Below are 8,298 nucleotides of genomic sequence, written 5' to 3' on the forward strand. Positions count from 1 at the left end.
CACTGCACTGTGGGATGAGAGAATGCCTGCCTCCCCAGACCCCTCCCTGCACCTGGTGCTCCTCACCTCGTGATACTTATCAGTCTGAGAGGGGGAACATACCTTGTCTGGAAAAGAAGTCCTTTATATCTAAGACAGAGCAGATGTCCTTTTGTAAATTTGTGGCTGTCTCTCATCTGCCTACTCATACACATCACCCATTTTCCCGTTGGGGCGCTCATCTTTTTTTCCTATTGTTTTTGTGAGCTCTTCACAATTAATAAAACTATCTCTTTGTTATCAAATATTTCAGGATTGTTTGTCCACTTTGTCATTTGTCTTTTGACTGTGTTTGGGGCATTTCTCATCTGAAAGAAAACTATATAAATATTTACGTGTTCGAAGTTGTCAATATTTTCCTTTATGGTTTCTGGTTTTGTGTTCTGCTTTGCAAGGACTTCTTTATTCTGAGCTTATAAATAAATGAACTCCCCAACTCTGGTTTTTTCTATCTTTAAATTGTTGATTCATTGGGGAGTGATGAAAATGTTAGGTATCTTGATTGTGGCTGTGGTTTCACAGGTGTATACAGCTATTAAAATTCATCAAATTGTATGTCTGAAATACGTGTAGTTTACTGTACAGGAATTATATCACAGTAAAGTTGTTTTAAAAACAAAACCAAACAAAACAAACAAAAAAAGAAGTTCATTTTAATGGGGGGACTGAGGTAAGACTTCAGCTTTATTTTGTTCAAGTGTTAGCCAGGGATTTGACTGTCTTGCATTGAATGATACACATTTTCGCCACTGACTTGAAATGCTACCATTATCACAGTTTAAATTTCAATGTGAATTTGGAACTCTGTATTTTGTTCCAAAGGTCTGTCTCTTCTCTGTTGTAAACCTTATTTTGAATGCATTATCAAATGCTCTGTGGCTACAGGTCTAGTGCTTCCTCATGACTTAATTTTTCAACGCTTCCAGGGCAATTGTATTTTCATGTAAAACTTAGAATCTTGTTGTTAGTTTGTGACTGAAATTGCTTGGACTCTATAGATCAATTTCAGAAGAACTGATAGCTTAATGGTACTGAGCCTTTCGATTCATAGAAATGGTATGCGTGCCTATTAGGTCTTTTAAAATTTCCCTCAGTAGTGTTTTCATGAATGGGTCTTTTAAGAGTTTTGTTAAAATTTTCTTTTTTAAATTGTAGTATAACTGACATTTAACATTATATTAGTTTCAAATGTACAACATAATGATTCAAGATTTGTGTATCTTGCAGAATGACCACAGTAAGTCTAGTTAACATCCATCACCATACAGACAAATTTTTTTCCTGTAATCAGAAATTTTAAGGTCTACTGTCTTATTAACTTTCAAACATGTAATGCAGTATTATTAACTTGAGTCACCACACTGTACATCACATCCCCAGGACTTGTTTATTTTATACCTGCCAAGTTTGTGGCTTTTGACCACCTTCACCCATTTTGCCCAGCCCTTATCCCCCATCTCAGGCAACCACCAATCTGTTTTTCACATACATTGAGTATTAACCCCTTATTGGATATATGATTTGCAAATATCTTCTCCCATTAGGTTGCCTTTTTCTTACATTGGTGGTTTCCTTTGCTGTGCCCAAGCTTTTTATTTGATGTCATCCCACTTGTTTATTTTTGCTTCTGGTGTCAAATCCAAAACATCATTGCCAAGACTGATGTCAGCGAGCTCACCACCTGTATTTTCTTCCAGGAGTTTTGTGGTTTCCGGTCTTACATTCGATTAAGGTCTTTATTCCGTTGTGAATTAATTTTGTGTATGGTGTTAGACAGTGGTCCAGTTTCACTCTTTTGCATGTGGGGTCAACTGTATATTAAGCACAGGAGTAGAGATATGGAGTAGGCAGTTGGATGGACAGTTCAGGAATTCAGTGTTGAGAACTGAGACGCCAATTTGGGAGACAGCACCATGTAGAAGGAATTTAAGTCCATGAGGCAGAATGGATCTTCCACAGAGTGAGCGAGAGAAAGAGTCTTGAAGGTTATAAGAGTAAATATTTTTTCCCCGTGTTTATGATTTTTCTTTTACCAGGGTCACCTTTTGCTTCTTTGTCTTTTATCCTCCATTTTTTAAACACAGGAGAATTTTCCATCTTGTCTTTAGCCCACTATTCAAACCTGCCGCTCCACCTCCCCAGTATTTTAAAGGTGCATTTTAATCTTATAAAAATGTTTCTTTAATCTCTTGCCTTGGGAAAGATGGAAGGTACTGAGAGCCAACTGACAAAATAACAGGTTCTCTATTTACATTTGGAGATAATCAAACAAGTTAGACTGAAATAGTTACAAAGTTATCTGTGAGCGGGCAGGGGATGCTTAAAATCTCGTCAAAAAGTAAAAGAGAAGCATCACAAATATTAAGCATTTAAAATATGTGCACAGTATTTTTACATGTGTGTTAGTCTTGGTCCAGACAGGACAGAGGAACCACACAGTCATTTGAACAGAGGAAGTTTAACACAGAGAGTTATGAGCCATGCAAGGGACTGAAGTAAGAGGGATTGGCTAGTAAGAATAAAAAGAAAAACTCTAAAGAATTTGGGAATAGCAGAAGGAGCAGCCACCATCAGTAGGGCTGAGATGGGGGCTCCCAGGAGGGGATCTGTCCTCTGCAGCCACCAGGGCTGAGGTCCAGATCTTGTGAGAGATGGCGTGGCTGTTACTACTTACAGCATTAAACACCTAGGACTGATTTAATAAAAGTTGTGCAAGACTAATATTATTTTTATAAGACATTTACAAGAGAATTAAAGAGACCTAAACAAATGGGGAAACCTACCATGTTCATAAATTGGAAGACTAAATATTGACAAGCTGTCAGTTCCTCAAAACTGATCTGTAGATTCAGTGCAATGCCAATAAAATCCCAGCAGGGGCGTGTGTGTGTGTGTGTGTGTGTGTGTGTGTGTGTGTGTAAAAGCATTTGCAAGGATGTGGAGCAACTGGAATTTTCATATACTTCTCATCGGAAAACTGGCAGAATTCACTAAACCGGAGCCTTGCATAACTCAGATTCTAGCAATTTCTTTCCTAAGAATATAACCAACAGAAATGCACACACGTTCATCAAAAGTGCACCCATCTTTATACAAACGGTCATAGCAGCATGACCTGCAGTACAGTGCAAAGCAGAAAACAACCTAATTATCCATCAGCAGCAGAATGTGTGCAGTGCTGTGTGTTCGCCCAGCAGGGTGACACCGGTCAGTGAGAGTGAACGGTCCAAACAGCAGTGCACGTGAGTCTCACATATGTGAGGAGGTTGCTATTGTGTTGAAGTCAGACACAAAAGGGCATGTTCTTTGTAATTCTACACATGTGAAGGCCAAATTAGGGGAAAAAAATAATTTACGGTGTCAGGAGAGTGAGGACTATTGAAGAAGAAGATTGCTTCTGACTGTATTTCTTGGGGGAGGGTAGAGCTCAGTGGTAGAGCGTGTGCTTAACATGCACAAAGTCCTGGGTTCAACCCCCAGTGCTTCCATTAAAAAACCTAACCCTCCTCAACCCCTCTAAGATGTAATAAATTAAAAAAAAAAGGAATACTCTATTTCTTGATCTTGGTGCTAGTTACAAGGGTGTGTTCACTGAAAATTCATTGGGTCTTACACTTATGATTTATGCACTTTTCTGTTTTGTTAAATAGAAGTTTATTGAGATACACAATTGACCCTTGAACAATGCAGGTTTGAACTGTGTGGGTCCATTTATTCCTGGATATTTTCAAGAGTAAATACCGCAGCGCCACACATCCAGGTGGTTGATCTGCCCTGGGGACCCTGGGGACGAGGGAGCTGCGGATGTGAGGGCCGACTGTGAAGTCATACTCAGATTTTTGACTAGGTGGGTGACGGGGTGATGCCTCTGCCCACTGCATTGTTCAAGGGTCAACTGTAATTCATGTTCCATAAAATCCACCATCTAAAGGGTACGAGTCAGGGTTTTAGAGGGATACACGGAGTCATGCAAACACTACTGCTATCTAATCCTGAGTGCTTCCCCATCCCCCAGAGAAGCCCTCTGCCCCCAGCAGGGAGCCCCCACCCCTCATCCTGGAGACGGAACCTACCTTCTGCCTCTAGGGATTTGCCCAGTTTGCACACTTCACACAAATGCAGTGTGAAGCTCTCTTTCACTGGTCACATGCTGTCAACGCTCCCCTGTGCCGTTGCCTGAATCAGCATGTCCTTCTTGTGGCTGAGTTGTATACTGTTGTATGCATATACCACTTTTTGTTACTCCATTTATCAGCCGAAAAAATGTTCTCTACAAGATTAATCGATATTTTGCCATCTGGATGTACTTCTCCATTTCATAATGGACAAAATTGTAAGATAGCAGTTTGGACACTAGAGGGAGACTTTAATTTTGTTTTTGTTTTTTTGACTTTTCACACACTGACAAAGAATGCTCAGATGAAACCCCTTCCAAACTCGAGATAAATCTGCACTGATTTGATGTCACATTTTCTAAGACAAGATGTTGCCAGTGATGCTGATAATTAAACGTCTCCTTGAGTTTGCCTTACGGAGTTGCGGGAACCACACGTGTTTTTCTAAGCCTAGTGAGTGGCTTTGGGTCAGAGTCCCCCTGGCCTCCGCAGACCCTCTCTGCCTCCCCAGTCTCTGGTTCTAGCCCTGTCTGGGCAGCTCTGTGCAGGTGCACCTGATCAGCCCTCATCTGCGGCCCACACGGCACACCCCTGCCTCCTTCTCTAGGGCGGCCCACCTGTGCACGGGGGTGCAGCCTGGAGTGTGGGGAGTTAGTCTTCCAAGAAGCAGGCTTGGGCCAGCGGGAGTGGGGAACAGTGCATGAATTATCCTCCTTTGCCTCGTCCGAGGGCCAGTCCCAGTCTACTGTTACCGGGACTTTTTTGGGTGTCCTGGATTGAGCAATCACTCATGTTGGGCAGGGCCGGCTGGGCAGGGGTCCCCGCGTTGGCTCTGCTGCCCTCCCTGCTCAGTCACCTTGTCCCTCGTGTCTGCCGACAGGATCATCCTTTTAATAAAATAGTAGCTCATGAGCTTTCTGCTTTAGGCTTAGATTTTTGAGAAACCCAGAGATAGAATGAAGGGGAAAAAAAAAGAATCAACTTCATTGCTCAGGAATCAGTCTGGTTGCTTGGATTCGGGTGCTAGAACACAAAACATATCCTAATTCTCCCACATACCTGGGAAAAGTGTGTTTCAGGTGTATTGATTTTCCTAATACCGTCACTTAGGTCAATAACTAAATCAAGTTAACATCAGCGAAACCCGGACGGACTGACTCTCCGGCCATTCGCTCCTGCTCGGCTTCTTCCTGGGAATTACTTTCCTCCTGACTCTCACGTTCCCAGAGGGGGGATCAGTGATTATAAAACACGACCCCGCTCCCTGGCCAGAGCAGCCATCAAACCTGAGCCAGTCTGGGGCCTCCCCCAGGCCTGCGGGTTTGGGGAGGAGGGACTGTGAGTGCGCCCGTGGTCTGCGGCTCAGGGCACAGCAAGCACGTGCCTCTCACTCCCGAGTCAGCGCCTCTTCTGTTGTGGGGGAACCTACTCCCCTTACAAACAGGTGAACAACTGGCATCATGTGTTGTTTCTGAGGTGGAAAATACAAATGTTTGCTGCTTTTTGACTAGTCCTGCATTTAAAAAATATTTCCTGGATAATTTTTTACACATTAGTTACTCATTTTTAAAAAGACTTTTTACTGGAGCATAGCATACAGACACTAAAGTGTGTGAACTCTAAGTATGAAACCTGATTAAACGTCACAAAGTAAACACATAATTGTAATCATCACTCTGGTTAGGGAAAAGAACACTGCTGTCTCCTAGGAAGACCCTCTCTGGTCCCCGTTTGTCACTACCCACTTCTGCCCTGACACCAAGGAGAGCCACTGTCGTGGCCTCTAACCTTGGAGGTTAATGTCTGGGTTAAAACCAGGTGCCGCCCAGGTGCTTCTGATGCAAAATTGGATCTGAGAACCACTGCTCTTCATGCTGTTGGTTGGGCATTTTTCTAACCCGATTATGCATATTTTTGCAAAGCAAGGCTGGCATGTTAAAAAAAAAACCCACGAATATAAGAAAACATACAGAAAGAAGAGAAAAACAGGCGTCTTTGGACATTAACCAATAGATCTATTTCGGTATTGTCTATATCTGTTTACATTTTTTCGGAAGACAAATGTACACGCATTTTATCGTCTGCAGGTCCCACTGCTAAGAGTGCTGCTCTGTTCGTGTGATTTATTACCCCCAGAAGTACAGTCTGGGCTCCTCTGTCATTGCTTGGATGCAGTAATGGACTGTTAGCTCTTCCAAGCATGTAGACATAAATACACTGGAGAAGGTGGGAGGTGTCCACGTGTGTGAGATATTATTGTTTGGTAGAACTATTTTGTTATTTTCGTCTGAAAATATGGCAACACGAAAAACTAATGTAAAAGTGGTAGGAAATGAATGTTTCCCGGTGAAGCCAGCAGGCTCTGGAACGCCTGACCCATGTTCCACGGAGCTGTCAGCCCCCGCCACCCTGCACCACGGATCTGTGCGTGGCGTGTGAATGCAACTGCATTTAATAAAATAGTGGTTTTCCATGGGTCTGTCTGGACAGATGTTTCTCACTCGTCATCAAACCCTATAAAAGTGCCTGGTGAGGTTTGACTATTTAGGACAGAACTTTACAGTAAAAGCACTGAGTGTAACAGTCTCACAACAGAAGAACAAAGGAGTTGGATAATTTTTGGAAAAGTTTGAGATGAACTGGTTGAAGTCGTTGATGGACTCTGGAAAAACACAAACGAATTAGACATCATCTGAGATTCCGACCGACTTGCCAGGGCTGTGGTTTCTGCAGGAACGTGAATACGGGCTGCCATTTTAGCTCAAGCTGGGGTTTTCGTCTTAAAGGGGATTACGGATGTGGATCACTGAGTCGTTGGAAGGACTGCTCATGTGCGGGGCCTCTTGCTCTGGGCCCTCGATGGGCCTCACTCTGGTTCAAGGTTGTGACTGTCATTGTCGTCATAGCTGATACTGAACACTAGCAACGGGCCAGGCTCTGTCACGAGAGTTCTCATGTGCCAGCTCATGCAACCCTCCCTAGAGCCTTAAGGGTAAGAACTGTCCGTCTTACTGGGGAAGGAACTTAAACGAGAGTTGAGTAACCTGCCCGGGACCGCTCAGCTAGTGAGAGCCAGGACAGAAATCCAGGCCGCTTGTTTCCTGAGCCCACCCTCAACCACTGTGTGACGCTGCCTTTCCGTCTCATGTGAACCTGACATTGACGATAAATGATGTGGGTCATTGCTCCCTCCACGCAGTTGAGGATGGCGGGGCTCAGAGACGGGAGGGAACCGGAGAGGCCACAGGGCCGACCAGCGGCTGGGCCAGCCTGCGGGCCACTTCCCCCGCTGCCCTCCACGCGCCTCACACACACTCCCCGGTGTCTTTGCTTTTTGTGTTTTGCTCTGGTGCTGCTGTGATGCTGTTCCCAGCATTTGTCCAAGAACCAGACAGTCTTCTGGCGCTCTGTCCTTTTCCAGTGAAGAAATGGAGGATGTGGCGCTTACCTGGGCTCTGCAGAGACAACATAAGGCTTCTAATCCCGCCAGCCCTGCTTCGTAGAGTGTGTGAATGGTGCTCAGAGGAAACAGAGGGTCAGTTCCAGTCTGAACCCCTGGCGTTTATTTCTGGGTGATGGCAGGCTGCTCATTAGACCCAGATCTGCTTGGATTTGTACTGGCTGCTATCACGTACCCCCACCCCTTATTGAAGCATGGTTGATTTACAATGTTTCAGGTGTACAGTGAAGTGCTTCCGTCTTTGACGTCCTTCATGGTGACACTAACCTCTGCAATTTCTCTCAGAAATGCTCTTGGTGTTACTTTTGCTTTGCCTACCATACCAGTCTTCACTCCATGGGTCAGGGGGTCACTGTGGGACTTAGCCAGTTCTGAGTATATTTATTCCAGTGGTCCCTCACAGGATGGGCCTGTGAGCCCACAGGACACGCTGTGAGACAAACTGAGACCAAGACTATTTATCAGCTGTCCTTCCATAAGCCCCACTCTGACCATTCAACCAGAGAGGCACCTGTGCCCCTTGGACTGGTGTCAGTTCAGAGCCAATTCCTCCGACCTTCTGAAGATGGAGTATCTCTCCTCCACACAGTCATCCTCCCTGACAGAGTGGACAAAGCTTTATGACATGTCCACAAACACCATCAGCTGAGGACCCTCTAAGCGACAACGTGAAGCACTGCAGCC

The sequence above is a fragment of the Vicugna pacos genome, chromosome 28 (assembly GCF_048564905.1).
Source record: "Vicugna pacos chromosome 28, VicPac4, whole genome shotgun sequence".
Classification (NCBI taxonomy): Eukaryota; Metazoa; Chordata; class Mammalia; order Artiodactyla; family Camelidae; genus Vicugna; species Vicugna pacos.